The sequence below is a fragment of the Salmo salar genome, chromosome ssa14, assembly GCF_905237065.1.
Source record: "Salmo salar chromosome ssa14, Ssal_v3.1, whole genome shotgun sequence".
NCBI classification, from domain to species: Eukaryota; Metazoa; Chordata; class Actinopteri; order Salmoniformes; family Salmonidae; genus Salmo; species Salmo salar.
Window position 1 is genome coordinate 4,316,602 of NC_059455.1, and position 20,799 is coordinate 4,337,400.

Sequence of the window (20,799 nt, forward strand, 5' to 3'; positions counted from 1 at the left end):
AATAAAATAAATAAATACAGTAGGGGAAGAGGTAGTAGTTTGGGCTAAATTATAGATGGGCTATGTACAGGTGCAGTGATCTGTGAGCTGCTCTGACAGCTGGTGCTCAAAGCTAGTGAGGGAGATAAGTGTTTCCAGTTTCAGAGATTTTTGTAGTTCGTTCCAGTCATTGGCAGCAGAGAACTGGAAGGAGAGACGACCAAAGGAGGAGTTGGCTTTAGGGGTGACCAGAGAGATATACCTGCTGGAGCGCGTGCTACAGGTGGGTGCTGCTATGGTGACCAGTGAGCGGAGATAAGGGGGGACTTTACCTAGCAGGGTCTTGTAGATGACCTGGAGCCAATGTGTTTGGCGACGATTATGAAGCGAAGGCCAGCCAACGAGAGCGTACAGGTCGCAGTGGTGGGTAGTATATGGGGCTTTGGTGACAAAACGGATGGCACTGTGATAGACTGCATCCAGCTTGTTGAGTAGGGTATTGGAAGCTATTTTGTAAATGACATCGCCGAAGTCGAGGATTGGTAGGATGGTCAGTTTTACGAGGGTATGTTTGGCAGCATGAGTGAAGGATGCTTTGTTGCGAATGAGAAGATGGCACGTGGGTATATGCTTCTAAAAACCAATGAGAAGATGGCACGTGGGTATATGCTTCTAAAAACCAATGAGAAGATGGCACGTGGGTATATGCTTCTAAAAACCAATGAAAAGATGGCACGTGGGTATATGCTTCTAAAAACCAATGAGAAGATGGCACGTGGGTATATGTTCCTAAAAACCAATGAGAAGATGGCACGTGGGTATATGCTTCTAAAAACCAATGAGAAGATGGCACGTGGGTATATGCTTCTAAAAACCAATGAGAAGATGGCACGTGGGTATATGCTTCTAAAAACCAATGAGAAGATGGCACGTGGGTATATGCTTCTAAAAACTAATGAGAAGATGGCACGTGGTTATATGCTTCTAAAAACCAATGAGGAGATGGCACGTGGGTATATGCTTCTAAAAAACAATTAGGAGATGGGAGAGGCAGGACTTGCAGCACGTTCTGCGTCACAAATAGAACCAGCTTCTATTTTAGCGCCTGGCAATGCAGACGCTCGTTGGCGCACGCGAGCAGTGTGGGTGCAATAATTGAATAACATATATGTGTACATTTATTTTGCAACGCTCACGCACACAACACATCCGGTTTGGGCATGGTGTTACAGTTCAACAGATCACGTTGATAGGATAGTCTCGAAGGGAGCCCGTCCAGTTTATTCTCCCGTCATTGCACGTTTGCCAATAGAACGGAGATTAGAGCTGGTTTATCCACCTGAACTGTGCTTGTTAGACACGGCACACATCTCAAGAGCAGGGGTTGGAACCAAAAGTATTGTAATGAAACAGCAGGGAGCAGGTCTCGAACCCCCGACCAAAAGTATTGTAATGAAACAGCAGGGAGCAGGTCTCGAACCCCCGACCAAAAGTATTGTAATGAAACAGCAGGGAGCAGGTCTCGAACCCCCGACCTTTTAAGCCAAAGAGGCTTGGCTTAAAGCGCTGGGCATCTTGTTATGACATGCATTATCTGAATTAGGCCCACAGAATGGACAAGTGGCGTTTATGTAGGTTTTTCTATAAACTAGGGTACTTGTGAATTTCCCACACTGGACAACTTGTTGCAGCTGTTGATAAGTCATTGATAATAATCTGCACAAAAAAAGCATTACATTAAGATATAAGGGGGATCATAGCTATTTTCAATAAAATGCACAAGTTGATTTAAAACCTGTTTAACCCTTTATGGTTGGTGTCTTGACGGATTTGTTCAAAATCGTTTGACATAAAATATTACTTTTCTATCCTTGCATTTATGGCAGTGTAAGTTGTCTTTATATCATACAGGTTTAAGTTCAATGTCTAATTTAAATGACTAATGGCTATAATAATCCTGGATCTAGCTATCGGACAGTTCTTTGAATATAGATCTCAGAAATGCAGTGTGACTATGTAACATTTCGTGTCTCGTTATGTTATGGGGTTAAAACAGTTTTTATTATGTTAGGGTTGAACTGGCTATTTGTATGCATAACTTATATAATATACCGGGGAAGCTATGCTACAATATTAAGTATATAAACTACGTGTAAATCAACTGTTGAAGACAAGAAGAACTACAACCGGCAACAGGAAGTGCGTCACGACGCTGGGATCAGCCTGCACGCCGACGACAGGAGGAGCAAGTTTAAACCACGCTCCTCCTCCCTCTGACAGGCCAGCATTGAGCGGGAACTAACTCTGTCAGAGAATAAAAGAGAGAACAAAGGAGGTGTCGTTCTCTTTCCTGTTTGCCCTGCGAGGTGTCACAGAGAGACCGTATACTAACGACATATTTACCACACACGTGTTTGCATGAATTAAAATGCAGCTAAATCAGAAGTCACTATGTGCTGACTCTTTTGTTCTGTTACCAGAAACGAACTGTCGCAACATTTACAATTAGCACACTAATCCATACTTAAACTTGAATTTGGAGCTCAGAAATTCAAGTCCTGGAATAGGCCTACCTTGAAAATCGGTAATTTCCTCAACTTGGTGGTTGAAAAGTTCTTGTAATTATTGCTGGCAATTTATGTTCTTCTGTTCCCTTATAATTATCCATGATTTCATTTTTGATCCGTTTTTGTGAGAGATGTGGCCACTTTCGTTTGTTTCCCGCCACTTCAATTGAAGGGTGTTGCGCTACTCTTTTGCGATAAAACCATGTGCGGTTATTATGAGGACGACAACATGAAGTTGCCTTCAACTTTGCTTTCCACACAAATCCTTCAATTAAAAAAGGAACCTTGTTAAATTTGCATATATTCATAAATACACACGTGGAACTGCATGAAAATCCTATTTATTTTTGTTTCAAACCATTTTAAATGTTTATCCCAATGTCACATATTGACCCCATTATTTATAGAAGTACCCAATAACAACATCCAACTGGTGCTAATTACAGTCTGTAATTACACAGGTGTAACAACAAATGCTTGTTACCCTGCGTGTTACAAATGGGTAACAAATGGGTAAGAGAGTAATTACAAAAGAGCACTGTAATTACTGACCGTGTAACACAGTTGAAACGGCATCTTTTGTGTGTCTTCCACTTAGATACCAGTTGCATTTACATGGAGATGTAGGTTCTGCGTCAGTCACATTACATACTGTGTTTTACAAGTAGCCCATGTCTTGTTATAAGAATAAATGTGAAAGGCAGCACTACAATTGTTTGAATGACATTAAATGATTACCTATCTTGTAATATATAATCATGTATTGGAACATGATAGAAGTATGATGTAGGGTAATAATAATTCTAGAAAATTACCAATGAGATTGCAAATTAAATGATTTGTATATATTGTATTTTATTACACTTACATACAGTTATCATAAATAAGAGCTTTAAGAATTCATTTTAAACCTATTTACATGTTCATATTCATAAGAGGACACAAATGACATTTAGCTACAATTGATGAAAATTATATTTAAAAATGAAATATAACTATTCAGCATTTTATTGCTGAATAGTTATATTTCATTTTTAAATATAATTTTCATTAAATTTTTAAGTAAAACTTCTTCAGTGCTCTTCCATATCACTGTTCTCAGCCAAGTCCTTCCATGTCACGTCCTGACCATAGTGAGTGTTATTTTCTATGGTAGATTAGGTCAGGGCATGACTGGGGGTGTTTGTCTGGTTTTTGTATGTCTATGTTTTGGTTCTAGGTTTGTATTTCTATGTTGGTGTTATTTGGCATGACCTCCAATTAGAGGTAGCAGGTTGTCGTTGTCTCTAATTGGAGGTCCTATTTAAGTTTAGATTTGTCCCACAGGTGTTTGTGGGTGATTGTTCTTCGTGAGGTTTATGTTCCTCCAGCGTCACGGTTTGTTGTTTTTGTATTTACTTAAAGTGTTAATTGTTGCATTCGGTTTCACTGATTTAAATAAAACATGTGGAACTACGAAAACGCTGCATCTTGGTCCGCTCTTTTGTACAGCCATGACATTCCAGGGATGCCAATGGGATGCTTGAGTTGGGGTGTTCATGAAAGAACCAATGCTTGGAGGGGGGAGATGCCCACATGCAGGAACGCCCCAAATTGCGGGCTGCAGTTGCACACAGGTTCATGTCCTAACTGTCCAGGAGCAGAAACTACAGATCATCCTCCTTCACTGTCAAATTTATGAACAAGCATTTCGCTACACTCGCATTAACATCTGCTAACCATGTGTATGTGACCAATAACATTTGATTTGACATCAAAGGCAAACGCTCAGAAGAATGATCACATCCCTGGGAATAAGCTTCACCCTCTCCAATTTGCTCAAAACCCGCCCAGAACACACTGTAATCCATTTATCAATAACTTCCTTCTTCCAGTCATGTAGACTGGAATGCAGAATCTAGAACACCACCAGTCTCACCACACTCCATCCCGGTAGGTGGCGGTAATGCACCTAATACTGGTATGCACACCGCCAAGAAGTTGCACGCCATTGCACATTTTGGCCACCAGACGTCTCTCCTCCCGAGATAAATACTGTAGTCAGCACTATTCTGTACCACACACACGTCATTCGAACGAAGGTTGGGAAGAAACGTTTATCCTACAAGCGCTACGGTTTACAGGTAGGAGATACCTTGTGCTATGTTTAGCTAGATTTTAACACATGTATCAAGCGGCGGAGTATGTCGCCCGCCTTACGTTTTGTTCAATGGGTTTGTTTAGTTTCCGGTCTATGCTGCTTGACGTGTTCTCTGCACACGGCACGGTAGATTTTGCTAGTGCAGAGTGCATAAATTCAGCTCATGGCGCTCTCTTTTGATAGTAAACTCGGTGTATTTCGTCTCCGAGATTCCTGTGGTCGTTACAAAACAATCGTATTGTTTTTCATTTGCGCATGATTGCCTATCATTTACACCCTGACTAGGCCCTGGTAAGGGCCGCATGCAACCACCATATATTCTTCCTTCGAAATGCCGCATCTGTTGATTAAAGGAGAAAGAAATATCTAGCTATAAGTCTGGGTTCTTGCATGTTGCCCTTTTGTGATAAGTGATTTGTCGTGGTTATGCCAACACGACTCATTGTCCCCCTCGAACTAGTAGTATGGATCTGTTGACGTTCGTATTTACGCAACTAGTTATTCTCAGACACCACTGGCCCGATTTGGACCAAACACGGGCAATGATGCGTTTTGTCATGGTTGGTGCAATCCGATTTCTGTGTGACGTCCCTACCCTAAATCCCTACCGAAACGATTTTAAGTGTCAACTTGGATTGTGTAGTGACGTACCAAGGGTCCCGGATAACAATATTGACCATATTGCCATAAAGGTACAATGGTGTGTGATTGTGGCCTGCAATTTGTGGCGTTCTTGCATGTTTTCATTCCTGCATCTGCAGGAACACCCCCTGTCCAGCATGCCAGGCATGGAAGAAGGACATTGTCTACCGGTGTCTCTCCCACCTGCTGTTTAACGGAGTCCCAGCACAGTGTCCTTTGCTTACGCCTGCCGAACACTTGTCCTCAATGTTAACGGAACCCCTGGAAAGCGGTGCCCGACAGGCAGGGGCAAAGGACACTGTCTACCGGTGTCCTAACTAGCTATCCAGCCTGCTGTGTACCGGAATCCTAGCTAACCAGCACACAGTTTATTTCGCTCCAGCCTGCCGGACACCTGTCCTCGCAGTCATTAACAGACCCGCAATAAAGCGGTGGCTGACAGGCAGGGGCGAAGGACACCATTGCCGCCCCCACCCGTTCTTTATATAGGGTTTTTTGTTGGTTGGCGTCCAACATTATGTTCATTACCGCCACCTAGTTCACTGGAGCGCCCCCGCCTTTTGCCTGTGTACTTGAGTCCTACCTTAACTTGACCAGTAGAAGTATAATCAGTGGCTGCATCATTTCTGGGGGAAAACATGTTTACTGTTGCCTTGCTTTCCTGTTGTTTTGAAATGGCAATGCATCACTTCACGCTAGTTAGCCAGCTAGCTAATTGGCTAATAGCACAGATGAAATAATAATCTTTGTTAATGGCTTGTTGTAGCTAGCTAAGTCTGAACTAACTCACCTGATTCACCTTGGCACAAAAAAGAGGATTTCAACACCCACCATCTCAGATTATTCTGAAATCGTTTCTGTAGTTAGAAACAGATAAGGTTAGCATTCCTGCAACATTGTTTAGTTGAAATGCATTTCTCACAGATCAAATTATATCTAATTGATTGCATCAAATTGGCCATTTTTTAATTTCTAATATTCAATAAATATATTACCTAAAATCCGATTTGGACAAAACGTCTTCCTAACAATGAGTAGGACATGAGAAATTCCCCCCAAAAGCCACCCATGGACTGGCCACACCCGCAGGGCCGGCTCCAGACATAAGCGGTCGCTTAGTGTCCCCAGTCCTTCAGTCAGTCTCAATTTACTGTTGAGGTAGAATAGTAGAATGGACGAGGTGTAATTTAGATGTGCATCAGCAGTTTTTCCTCTTGTTATGTCAGTCACTGACAGTCACTCAATTAACCATGTCCACTAACAATTTTTAGATTGGTAAGTTAGTTTAGCCCATCTATCTAAACTTGTAGTAAGCGTGGCCGAATACCAACAGGCCACGCAGGGCATGTGCTCAGCACTGTGACCGTCAGGGGCCCCCATTTTTAAATTTATTAGGCACACTCACTCAGATCTCATTAAAATGGCATAAATCTTGGCCAAATGTGTACAATTGCAGGAAATTAACTTTAAAATGTACAATGTTATCTCTGTTGTCAAGAAGGGGGAAACTAAAATGTTTTGCCTGCGAGGTGGGGGCCTCCCCAACCATATCTCGCCCACTCCAACGGCCAGTATACAGTATCAGTTCTCTGTTTGACAAGCAGTATAAAGCTTGGTGTATTGTTTATTTGTTCTACGTAAAGTATTCTCAGTGAATTTGGTGACGTTTCTTTCCCCTGTTTCACTTATCTTTCCCCATAAATAAGTGTGAAAGTACCAGGTTTTGCGCACTAGGTGCCGCTGTTCCTGTCACACCATTTTATCTATTTTGCTGGTGTTTATTTATGGCAATTGTCTTTGCAACTTTGGGTAGAAAACCAATAGCTTTTGCTCACGATGACACTAAATTGTGTGGTCATCCTCACAAGTCAAGTTGGTCCCCCATGAAAGTAATTCAGTTTGTCCTTCTCTTAGACTTACAGTGCATTCGGAATGTATTTAGACCCCTTGACTTTTTCCACGTTTTTGTTACGTTACAGACTTATTCATGTAATACCCTTGAGGTATGGATACCCTGAGAAAAAAGGTTCATGGATGATGAGACCATCGAGCCCAGCTAACGTTAGCTAGCGAGTAGGGACCATAGAATATTTGCCATCTTTAAGGTACCTAGCTCGCTAGTCAAGGCAACCTTTCATGCCTGGATTTTGCACACACAGACCTCCTCAACCCCATTATTTGCACACTGCTGCATGACCTCAGTTATTTTGAGGGTGTTGCGCAGATGGGCAGATCTTGACATAATGCCTTATTTCCTGTTCTAAGTAAACAATTGCACCAATGCATCCCATCCAAAAGTGAGAATGTTCATCAACAGTGAAACCCTTGTAAGGTTACATGATGGAGTTTGTCTTATGACCATTTAAAGTGCATTTATAAACCCTTATTCAACCAAGCGTAATAGGCTTATAATTTGGCAAGCACGAATGACTCTCACAATTTATCTGTTTATTCATGTCTGTTTAGTTGATGGTTAAAGTAGTTGACCCATTGTCAAATGCAGCATTAAATATTTAACAATTTCAAGTAATTTGATGTGAAGCCATTTTTGCCACTGGGCCCAGGCATCAGACTCCAGATCTTTCTTGCAGAGTTGTGTCAGTGAGGTGGTCGGTTTTCAGTTGGATAACACTTATCACGTGGTTTGTGCAGGCTGAACAATGGTGCTTTAGGATGCTATCGGAAACTTTAACATTTGTAACAAGCAGGGTACCAAGCATTCGTTGTTACACCCCTGTAATTCGACTATATTTAACACCAGTTACATGTTATTACAGTAACTATGAATTATTACAATACTGTAATTACATATGTACAGTGTATTCAGAAAGTACTCAGACCCCTTGACTTTTTCCACATTTTGTTACGTTACAGCCTTATTCTAACATGGATTAAATAACTTGACTCTTCAATCTACACACACAACCCCATAATGACAAAGTAAAAGCTGGTTTGCAAAAAAAAACAAAAAACTGATATCACATTTACATAAGTATTCAGACCCTTTACTCAGTCCTTTGTTGAAGCACCTTTGGCAGAGATTAGTCTCGAGTCTTCTTGGGTATGTCGCTACAAGCTTGGCACACCTGTATTTGGGGGAGTTTCTCCCACTCTTCTCTGTAGATCCTCTCAATCTCTGTCAGGTTTGATGAGAAGGTTTTGCAGCACAGCTATTTTCAGGTCTCTCCAGAGATGTTCGATCGAGTTCAAGTCCAGGCTCTGGTTGGGCTACTCATGGACATTCAGACTTGTCCTGAAGCCACTCCTGCATTGTCTTGTGCATACGGTCATTGTCCTGTTGGAAGGTGAACCTTGGCCCCAGTCTGAGGTCATGAGCATTCTGGAGCAGGTTTTCATCAAGGATCTCTACTTTTCTCTGTTAATCTGTCCCTTGACCCTGACTAGTCTCCCAGTCCCTGCTGCTGAAAAGCATCCCCACAGCATGACGCTGCCACCATCATGCTTCACAGTAGGGATGGTGCCAGGTTTCCTCCAGATGTGACGCTTGGCATTCAGGCCAAAGGGTTAAATCTTGGAGTCTTTAGGTGCCTTTTGGCAAACTCCAAGTTGGCTGTCAGGTGCCTTTTACTGAGGAGTGGCTTCCACCTGGCCACTACCATAAAGCCTGATTGGTAGAATGCTGCAGCGATGGTTGTCCTTCTGGAACTCTAGAGCTCTGTCAGAGTGACCATCAGGTTCTTGATCACCTCCCTGACCAAGGCCCTTCTCCCCTGATTGCTCAGTTTGGCCGGGCGGCCAGCTCTAGGAAGTCTTTGTGGTTCCAATCTTCTTCCATTTAAGAATGGAGACCACTGTGTTCTTGGGGACCTTGAATGCTGCAGAAATGTTTTGATTACCCTTCCCCAGATCTGTGCCTCGACACAATCTTGTCTCGGAGCTCTACGGACAATTCCTTCAACCTCATGGCTTGGTTTTTGCTCTGATATGCACTGTCAACTGTGGGACATTTTATATAGACAAGGTATTCTCAAACTGGGGTATGGGTACTCCCAGGGGTCTGCGCAATGCCCTCGGGTGTACTCCAAATAAAATGATTCACATTTTTTTTTTTAAATATGCATTTTTCTTCACATTTTCAAACAGTACATTTATATTTTCCAATGGGCTATACATTTGGGTGAGTTTTTTTCGCCTGAGTGGCCTCGTTTAACTGCCAAAAATAAAATTAAACCATCTAGTTTTCAGCGAAATAACAACACAATGTCAAATACAGGTAGCCTAGTCAAATAATTAACATCCAGTCACGTTAACTGTTACTCTCTCGTGTGAAACCTTCACTCTTGCGCAGACATTTATAAGCGAAACATGACAATTTGAAAAATAAGCCACGGGAGTTTTTTGAGCGAGAATAAAGACGACTTTTGAGTAGTAAGACATGTATAAAAGCAACAGATGCCATTAATAAGAAGGGGCTAGACGCGTCTTATATGGTGAGCTACCGAGTGGCTAGGACAGGCATTCATTCTTCCTGCTGCTGCGGATATGGCTGGGACAATGCTGGGGCAAAAGGCCAAAAACTATACAGACAAATCTTCATCAAACAACACTGTTTCACGACGCATCAGTGACATGGCAGGAGATGTTTTGAAACAATTACTGCTTTGCATACAAGCTAGTGAATTCTATGTGTTACAGCTGGATGAGTCAACAGACATGGCGGGCCGGGCACAGCTCCTGGTATATGTCTGTTACGTTCATGGGGGGTCAATTAAGGAAGACATCCTCTTCTGCAAACCACTGGAAACCAGGACAACAGGAGAGGATATTTTTAAAGTACTGGACAGCTTTGTGACATCAAATGGACTTTGGTGGTTAAGATGTGTTGGTATCTGTACTGATGGCACAAAAGCCATGACAGGGAGACATAGTGGAGTGATAAGGTGTGTGCAAGCAGTTGCTCCCGTCGCCACTTGGGTACACTGATGCATCCGCCAGTTCCGTACACTGCAGCATCCACCGAGAGGCTCTTGCTGCCAAGGGAATCCCTGACAGCTTGGAAGACGTTTTGGACACAACAGAGAAAATGGTTAACTTTGTTAAAGCAAGGCCCTTGAAATCTTGTGTGTTTTCTGCACTATGCAATGATATGGGCAGCGACCATGTAACGCTTTTACAACATATCAAGGAGCAAAGTATTGACATGTTTTTTTTAAATTGAGAGACGAGCTTAAAGATTTCTTTACTGACCATCATTTTCACTTGTCTGACCGCTTGCATGATGACAAGTTTCTCACACGACTGGCCTATCTGGGTGATGTTTTTTCTCACCTGAATGATCTGAATATAGGATTACAGTGACACTCTGCAACTATATTCAATGTGTGGGACAAAATTGAGGCTATATTAAGAAGTTGGAGCTCTTCTCTGTCTGCATTAACCTCCCTGGGCAAGGTGGGACGTTTGCGTAGTCAACAGCCAGTGGAATCGTGTGGCGCAAAATACAAATACCTCATAAATGCTATAACTTGAATTTCTCAAACATATGACTATTTTACACCATTTTAAAGACAAGACTCTCGTTAATCTAACCACACTGTCCGATTTCAAAAAGGCTTTACAACGAAAGCAAAACATTAGGTTATGTCAGGAGAGTACCCTGCCAAAAATAATCACACAGCCATTTTCAAAGCATGCATATATGTCACAAAAACCAAAACCACAGCTAAATGCAGCACTAACCTTTGATCTTCATCAGATGACACTCCTAGGACATTATGTTATACAATACATGCATGTTTTGTTCATATTTATATCAAAAACCAGCTTTTTACATTAGCATGTGATGTTCAGAACTAGCATACCCACCACAAACTTCCGGTGAATTTACTAAATTACTCACGATAAACGTTGACAAAAAACATAACAATTATTTTAAGAATTATAGATACAGAACTCCTTTATGCAATCGCGGTGTCAGATTTTAACCTCTTACATCTAGACGTTCCGCTAGCGGAACACCTGCTCCAATATCCAATGATGGGCGTGGCGCGAATTACAAATTCCTCAAAAATCCCAAAACTTCAATTTTTCAAACATATGACTATTTCACAGCATTTTAAAGACAAGACTCTCCTTTATCTAACCACACTGTCCGATTTCAAAAAGGCTTTACAGCGAAAGCAAAACATTAGATTATGTCAGCAGAGTACCCAGCCAGAAATAATCAGACACCCATTTTTCAAGCTAGCATATAATGTCACAAAAAACAAAACCACAGCTAAATGCAGCACTAACCTTTGATCTTCATCAGATGACAATCCTAGGACATTATGTTATACAATACATGCATGTTTTGTTCAATCAAGTTCATATTTATATCAAAAACCAGCTTTTTACATTAGCATGTGACGTTCAGAACTAGCATATCCCCCGCAAACCTCCGGTGAATTTACTAAATTACTCACGATAAACGTTCACAAAAAACATAACAATTATTTTAAGAATTATAGATACAGAACTCCTCTATGCACTCGATATGTCCGATTTTTAAAATAGCTTTTCGGTGAAAGCACATTTTGCAATATTCTCAGTAGATAGCCCAGCCATCACGGCTAGCTATTTAGACACCCACCAAGTTTAGCCCTGACCAAACTCCGATTTACTATTACAAAAGTTTGATTACCTTTGGTGTTCTTCGTCAGAATGCACTCCCAGGACTGCTACTTCAATAACAAATGTTGGTTTGGTTCAAAATAATCCATCGTTATATCGGCGTTTTGTTCGTGCGTTCAAGACACTATCCGAAGTGTAAATAAGGGTCACGAGCATGGTGCATTTCGTGACAAAAGATTTCTAAATATTCCATTACCGTACTTTGAAGCATGTCAACCGCTGTTTAAAATCAATTTTTATGCCATTTTTCTCGTAAAAAAGCGATAATATTCCGACCGGGAATCTGCGTTTAGGTAAACAGACGAAAGAAAACAAAGCATGGGGTCGACGCGGGCACGCGCCTGAGTCTCACAGTACTGTGACCAGCCACTACCCAAACGCGCTACTTTTTTTCAGCCAGAGCCTGCAAAGCCACGATTCAGCTTTTTGCCGCCTTCTGAGAGCCCATGGGAGCCGTAGGAAGTGTCACGTAACAGCAGAGATCCTCTGTAATGGATAGAGATAATCAAGAAGGGCAAGAAATTGTCAGACAGGGCACTTCCTGCATGGAATCTTCTCAGGTTTTGGCCTGCCAAATGAGTTCTGTTATACTCAGACACCATTCAAACAGTTTTAGAAACTTTGGAGTGTTTTCTATCCAAAGCTAATAATGTAATGCATATTCTAGTTTCTGGGCAGGAGTAATAATCAGATTAAATCGGGTACGTTTTTTTTTATCCGGCCTTGAAAATACTGCCCCCTAGCCATAACAGGTTAAAATAGCTTTTCGGTGAACGCACATTTTGCAATATTCTGAGTAGATATCACGGCTAGCTAATTTGACACCCACCAAGTTTGGCCCTCACCAAACTCAGATTTACTATTAGAAAAATTGGATTACCTTTGCTGTTCTTCGTCAGAATGCACTACCAGGACTTCTACTTCAACAATAAATGTTGTTTTGGTTCGAAATAATCCATAGTTATGTTCAAATATCCTCTGTTTTGTTCGTGCGTTGAGGTCAGTATCCGAAGGGTGACGCGTGGTCGCATTTCGTGACAAAAATTCAAAATGTTCCATTACCGTACTTCGAAGCATGTCAAACGCTGTTTAAAATCACATTTTATGCAATTCTTCTCGTAAAATGGCGATAATATTCCAACCGGGCGACGTTGTATTCGTTCAAAGAGAGAAAGAAAAAAATGGGAGTCCTCTCGTGCATGCGCGCTCCAGTGTCAGTGTTCCCTGCCTGACCACTCACAAACACTCCTGCTGTTTTTCGCCCAGAGACTGCAGAGCTCTCATTCCACTTTCTGGCGCCTTCTTAGAGCCAATGGAAGCCTTAGAAAATGTCACATTACAGCAGAGATGCTGTATTTTTGATAGAGATGCCCTAGAAGGACAACAAATTGTCAGACAGGGCACTTCCTGCATGGAATCTTTTCAGGTTTTGGCCTGCCATTTGAGTTCTGTTATACTCACAGACACCATTCAAACAGTTTTAGAAACTTTGGAGTGATTTATATCCAAATCTACTAATTATATGCATATTCTCGTTTCTGGGTAAGAGTAGTAACCAGTTTAAATCAGGTACGTGTTTTATCTGGCCGTGAAAATACTGCCCCCTAGCCCCAACAGGTTAACAAGGACAACACACAGGTTTTTCCATCATTGTATGATTTGTTTTGTGTGTGCAAATGAACTCAAGCTTACAGACAATGTCAAATGTGATATAGCGACGCACCTGAGTGAGTTGGGTGTGCAATTACGCAGGTACTTCCCCGAAACGTATTACACACAACTGGATTCGTTATCCCTTTCACGCCCTGCCTCCAGTCCACTTACTGATATCTGAACAAGAGAGCCTCATTGAAATTGCAACAAGCAGTTCTGTGAAAATGTTATTTAATCAGAAGCCACTGCCAAATTTCTGGATTGGGCTGCGCTCAGAGTATCGTGCTTTGGCAAATCGTGCTGTTAAGACACTGATGCCCTTTGCAACCACGTACCTATGTGAGAGTGGATCCTCGGCCCTCACTAGCATGACCTAAATACAGGCACAAACTGTGTGAAATGATTTAATAAGACAACTCTGCAATGTTGGGTTGTATTGGAGAGAGTCTATGTGCATCCTTTCAAGCACACCCTTCTCATTAATTTTTGATGAAGAAATAAGGTTTCATATGTAGGATGGCTAAATAAAGAGCAGCAACATTTATTATTTGTGCCCTGGTCCTATAAGAGCTCTTTGTCACTTCCCACGAGCCGGGTTGTGACAAACTCGCACTCGTTCTTATGTTTGTGTGGTAGGCTTACAATGATGACAAAACAACATTTTGAGAGTGCGCTGACCCTGGTACGCAGCTGGAGGTTGTATGTTTGAAGGGGTACGTGACCAATCAATTGAATTTACCACAGGTGGACTCCAATCAAGTTGTGGAAACATCTCAAGGATGATCAATGGAAACAGGATGCACCTGAGCTCAATTTCAAGTGTCATAATAAAGGGTCTGAATAATATGTAAAATTGTTTTTTTAATTTCTTTATACATTTGCAAACATTACTAAACCTGTTTTCGCTTTGTCATTCTAGGGTATTGTGTGGGGGAAGATTTTTATTTTATTTTTATTGTTGTATTTAATCCATTTTAGAGTAAGGCTGTAATGTAACAAAATGTCAAGGGGTCTGAATACTTTCCAAAGGCACTGTAATCTTTGTCCTGGAAATGGCCTCTGTGGTTTATTCCCTTCAATAGAGGTCTGGATTAGTTAGACCAATCCCAGTCAACAAGGAAACCATTAGGCAGCAGCAGTTGAAATGGTTTCAGTTAGAGGTCGACCGATTATGATTTTTCACCGCCGATACCGATTTATTGGAGAACCAAAAAAAGGCGATACCGATTAATCGGCCAATTTATTTTTATTTGTAATAATGACAATTACAACTACTGAATTAACACTTATTTTAACTTCATATAATACATCAATACTATCAATTTAGCCTCAAATATATAATGAAACATGGTTTAAATAATGCAAAAACAAAGTGTTGGAGAAGAAAGTAAAAGTGCAATATGTGCCATGTAAAAAAGCTAACGTTTAAGTTCCTTGCTCAGAACATGAGAACATATGAAAGCTGGTGGTTCCTTTTAACATGAGTCTTCAATATTCCCAGGTAAGAAGTTTTAGGTTGTAGTTATTATAGGACTATTTCTCTCTATACGATTTGTATTTCATATACCTTTTGACTATTGGATGTTCTTATAGGCACTTTAGTATTGCCAGTGTAGCTTCCGTCCATCTCCTCGCCCCTACCTGGGCTCGAACCAGGAACACATCGACAACAGCCACCCTCGAAGCAGCGTTACCCATGTAGAGCAAGGGGAACAACCACTCCCAAGTCTCAGAGTGAGTGACGTTTGAAACGCTATTAGCGCGCACCCCGCTAACTAGCTAGCCATTTCACATGGGTAACACCAGCCTAATGTTGGGAGTTGATAGGCTTGAAGTCATAAACAGAGCAATGCTTGAAGCATTGCGAAGAGCTGCTGGCAAAACGCACAAAGGTGCTGTTTGAATGAATGCTTACGAGCCTGCTGTTGCCTACCACCGCTCAGTCAGACTGCTCTATCAAATCATAGACTTAATTATAATATAATAAACACACAAATACAAGCCTTAGTTTCCGGATTCGACCATATTAATGACCTATCATCTCGAAAACAAAACGTTTTTCCTTTCAGTGAAATACGGAACCGTTCCGTATTTTTTTTTCTAACGGGTGGCATCCCTAAGTCTAAATATTCCTCTTATGTCATAATTACGTAAAATTCTGGCAAATTAGTTCGCAACGAGCCAGGCGGCCCAAACTGCTGCATATACCCTGACTCTGTTGCAAGAGAAGTGACACATTTTCCCTAGTTAAAAGAAATTCATGTTAGAAGGCAATATTAACTAAATAGGCAGGTTTAAAAATATATACTTATGTATTGATTTTAAGAAAGGCATTGATGTTTATGGTTGGAGCAAAGTTTACCTAAGCGATTATATGCAACGCAGGACAGGCTAGATAACCTCTCTGGGCTAGGCGGGACGAATTCGTCCCACCTACGCAACAGCCAGTTGAATCCCGTGGCGCGATTTTCAAATACCTTAGAAATACTATTACTTCAATTTCTCAAACATATGACTATTTTAAAGCATTTTAAAGACAAGACTCTGGTTAATCTAACCACACTGTCCGATTTTCAAAAAGGCTTTACAACGAAAGCAAAACATTACATTATGTCAGCAGAGTACCCAGCCAGAAATAATCAGACACCCATTTTTCAAGCTAGCATATAATGTCACAAAAACCCAAACCACAGCTAAATGCAGCACTAACCTTTTGATCTTCATCAGATGACAACCCTAGGACATTATGTTATACAATACATGCATGTTTTGTTCAATCAAGTTCATATTTATATCAAAAACCAGCTTTTTACATTAGCATGTGACGTTCAGAACTAGCTTACCCCCCGCAAACTTCCTGGGAATTTACTAACAATTTACTAAATTACTCACGATAAACGTTCACAAAAAGCATAACAATTATTTTAAGAATTATAGATACAGAACTCCTCTATGCACTCGATATGTCCGATTTTTAAAATGGCTTTTTGGTGAAAGCACATTTTGCAATATTCTAAGTACATAGCCCAGCCATCACGGGCTAGCTATTTAGACACCCAGCAAGTTTAGCCTTCACCAAAATCAGATTTACTATTACAAAAGTTTGATTACCTTTTGTTGTCTTCGTCAGAATGCACTCCCAGGACTGCTACTTCAATAACAAATGTTGGTTTGGTCCAAAATAATCCATCGTTATATCCGAATAGCGGCGTTTTGTTCGTGCGTTCCAGACACTATCCGAAATGGTAAATCAGGGTCGCGAGCATGGCGCAATTCGTGACAAAAAAAATCTAAATATTCCATTACCGTACTTCCAAGCATGTCAACCGCTGTTTAAAATCAATTTTTATGCCATTTTTCTCGTAAAAAAAGCGATAATATTCCGACCAGGAATCTCCTTTTAGGTTAACAGAGGAAAGAAAACAAGGCTTTCGGTCGACGCGGGCACGAGCCTGAGTCTCACAGTACTGTAACCAGCCACTACCCAAACGCGCTACTTTGTTTCTGCCAGAGCCTGCAAAGCCACGATTCAGTTTTTTGCTGCCTTCTGAAAGCCCATGTGAGCCGTAGGAAGTGTCACGTAACAGCAGAGATCCTTTGTAATGGATAGAGATAATCAAGAAGGGGAAGAAATGGTCAGACAGGGTACTTCCTGTACAGAATCTTCTCAGGTTTTGACCTGCCATTTGAGTTCTGTTATACTCACAGACACCATTCAAACAGTTTTTTAGAAACTTTGGAGTGTTTTCTATCCAAAGCCAATAATTATATGCATATTCTAGTTACTGGGCAGGAGTAGTAACCAGATTAAATCGGGTACGTTTTTTATCCAGCCGTGTCAATACTGCCCCCTAGCCCTAACAGGATAAACTAGTAATATCATCAACTATGTGTAGTTAACTGGTGATTGTTTTTTATAAGATAAGTTTAATGCTAGCTAGCAACTTACCTTGGCTTCTTACTGCATTCGCGTAACAGGCAGGCTCCTCGTGGAGTGCAATGTAAAGCAGGTGGTTAGAGCGTTAGACTAGTTAACCGTAAGGTTGCAAGATTGAATCCCCGAGCTGACAAGGTAAAAATCTGTCGTTCTGCCCCTGAACAAGGCAGTTAACCCACCGTTCCTAGGCCGTCATTGAAAATAAGAATGTGTTCTTAACTGACTTGCCTAGTTAAATAAAGGTAAACCATTTTTAAAAAATTATAATAATAATAATAATTTGTCCAAATCGGCTTCCAAAAATACAGATTTCCGATTATGAAAACTTGAAATCGGCCCTAATTAATCGGCCATTCCGATTAATCGGTCGACCTCTAGCTCAGACCATTCAAAAGAGCCCCCGACGCGAACCTAACTGAGACCATTCCCCTTTTTGGACAATGTGAATGCAAAGCTCCCCAGGTTCGCTTGTCATTATTGCCGCACCACGCACTAGACTACTGCAACACCGTTTCCCCTGCCATAAACCCTCACATTAGTGCCACAAAAGCGAGAAGATGCATGGGAAAAAAATGTATGCTGTTTTTGGATCTTGATTAGCGATGTTTTTGCAATATGTGATCTATAGGCTAAGAGAGCTTCACAAGCTGTATATTGACTGTTCTAGCTCTTAAAGGGGCAGTAGCCTACCTTGGGTGTAGATTTGTTTTTAATTACAGCATTATTTATTGGGCATTTATTCTGTTACCAATCAAATGTACATGTTAATAGTATCTTCTGATTACCGTTTTGTATCATATTTTAACTAAATTAAATCTATTAGCTTCCAAAATGTAAATAGTTATCTAGCTGTCCGATTACACATTTTGAATAGCTTGTCCTGCACTTTGTAAAAACCCAGTGCGCATGTTGGGAAAAGATATTGGTTCCTTTCTAAACATAGCATTGTGAATGCGAAGAGGACTCAGTCAACAAAATAGGCGAGGTGAACTGGCAAAACAGTTGAATCCTCATTCAAAGGGAAGGGCAGTGTGAATACAAAGAGAACTGAGTTATTTAGCTTATTTTTACCTGAGTTATTTTTTAAAGAGGACTGAGATCGGTTATTTTAAAGAGCACTATATGTGAAAACACCCTAATACATTATTCTGGTGAGCACTACTTTATTTAGTCTTCTGGGGCAACAAGTTATGACAAAGAGAAGCTGCATCTATCCAACTATACTTGACAAACAAATGGCCTACCAAATGTCGGAAATTATATGCAGAAACTTGGCTAAATTAGGGGTGAAAGTAGACAGTAGGCTATACTGTCCAGTACGGAGTATCAGCAAAATAAATAATGGAATTATGCTGGATGGAACTGCGGTAGCCTACCTTTTTTTGAAGGGATTTGTTTTCATCTGATTGTCAAACATCACACAACACCCATGATATGCAAAACTGAGCCTGCCGAGAATGACAAAAACAACAGTAAACTGGATAAGATGTTTACATGCCACGGTATCCCGTCTAATATAAGCATATCGCAGGTATCTTATCCGGGTTTCTCATAACCGGGACACAAGCCTTTTGGGGTTATTGTAAACAGGAAATGTTTATATAAGTCAACTCAAACAGAATACTCCGAATAATAACGGGATATTGGTGCGAATGTAAATGTGGTCAGGAGTGTTCAACTCTTAACCTACGAGATCCAGAGCCTGCTGGTTTTCTTGCTACCTGATGAATTAATTGCACACACCTGGTGTCCCAGGTCTTAATCAGTCCCTGATTAGAGGGGGGGAAACTGAAGGAAAAAAAGAAGCAGTGGAACTGGCTTTGAGGTCCAGAGTTTATTTTATTATTATAATATATTTTTTAATGGAGTCTGTAATTAACTAGGCCAGTCAGTTATGAACAAATTTGTATTTACAATGACGGCCTACCGGGGAACAGTGGGTTAACTGCCTTGTTCAGGGGCAGAATTACAGATTTTTACCTTGTCATCTCAGGGATTTGATTCAGCAACCTTTCGGTTACTGGCCCAATGCTCTAACCACTTTGCTGCCCCAACGGTCTGAGGGGTATAGTGTATAGAAGGACACATTGAATTGCTTTTGAGGAGGACTGGGTTGACTTGTGAGGATGACCATAGAATTTATTTTCATCATGAGCAAAAGCTATTGGTTTTCTACTATTCTACTAAAGCTATTGGTTTCTATTAGTTGTCAACCAATGTAATTTTCCAGGTCATTGTTTCCAAATTCGCTGTATAAAATAGATTTACTGGAGTGGTATAGCCTAGCGGAGTGGACACACAACACATCCAACTACTGGGTTTTCAATCCTATAGATTTTATTTAGATTGTTCAGGTTCACCATAACAAATAGTTTTGCTTTAAGCAGTCCTTTTGTATTTGTCATTTTTAGGGTCATTTCTTAAAGGACAGCAATCATCTTTGTGAACTGCGTATTGTCGCATTGGTCGGGGAGCTACATACGTTTCCAAACGGTCTAAACCGTTTGCTTTGGAGATGGTGTGTAAAGTACAAAGCTGCATTATATTAATTGGCTAAGTAAATGCCATGCTAATTTCTAAAGATAAATATTAAAAGTATTAGCTTAACTTTTTTAATCAGTGGGTGATGGGGATTTCAGATTAAAAAGTCGGGACAAAAAGCATCAATTGCCCCCACCCCTAATCTGATAGTGGGGTGGTAAATGCTGTTTGCTCTATGGCTCAGCTCAGGTGCCTACACACACATTGATACTCACTCATTGCGTTAACACACACACACACAATAAGATTTATTGTGTGGGCTTTTGAATACAAAGTCTCAATAGTCTTCTGTATCATATCCTTTTCACGCTGCTAAGCCGAACTGAACACGGTCAAATCAAGCTGTTTTGAGATAGCCGGCAAGCCTGGTTATGCATCCTCCATAGTTTCTCTATTAACCCTGCTGAAAAGGAAAGAAACTCAGCAAAAAAAGAAACTTCCCTTTTTCAGGGCCCTGTCTTTCAAAGATAATTAGTATAAATCCAAATAACTTCACAGATCTTCACTGTAAAGAATTTAAACACTGTTTCCCATGCTTGTTCAATGAACTGTAAACAATTAATGAACATGCACCTGTGGAACGGTCATTAAGACACTAACCGTTTACAGACGGTGGGAAATTAAGGTCACAGTTATGAAAACAGGACACTAAAGATTACTTTCTACTGACTCTGAAAAACACCAAAAGAAAGATTCCCAGGGTCCCT

General features: G+C 40.8%; 1 protein-coding gene across 1 annotated transcript in view; it reads left to right on the forward strand.

Annotated features, from left to right (window-relative positions):
* Window positions 1-4,515: 4,515 nt before the first annotated feature.
* Window positions 4,516-20,799, forward strand: part of slc39a6 (solute carrier family 39 member 6) — a 45,900-nt gene continuing 29,616 nt past the window's right edge. Inside the window, exon 1 of the mRNA XM_014139142.2 lies at window positions 4,516-4,669. The gene's annotated coding sequence lies outside the window, so the exon portion shown is untranslated. The remainder of the gene's footprint in view (window positions 4,670-20,799) is intronic.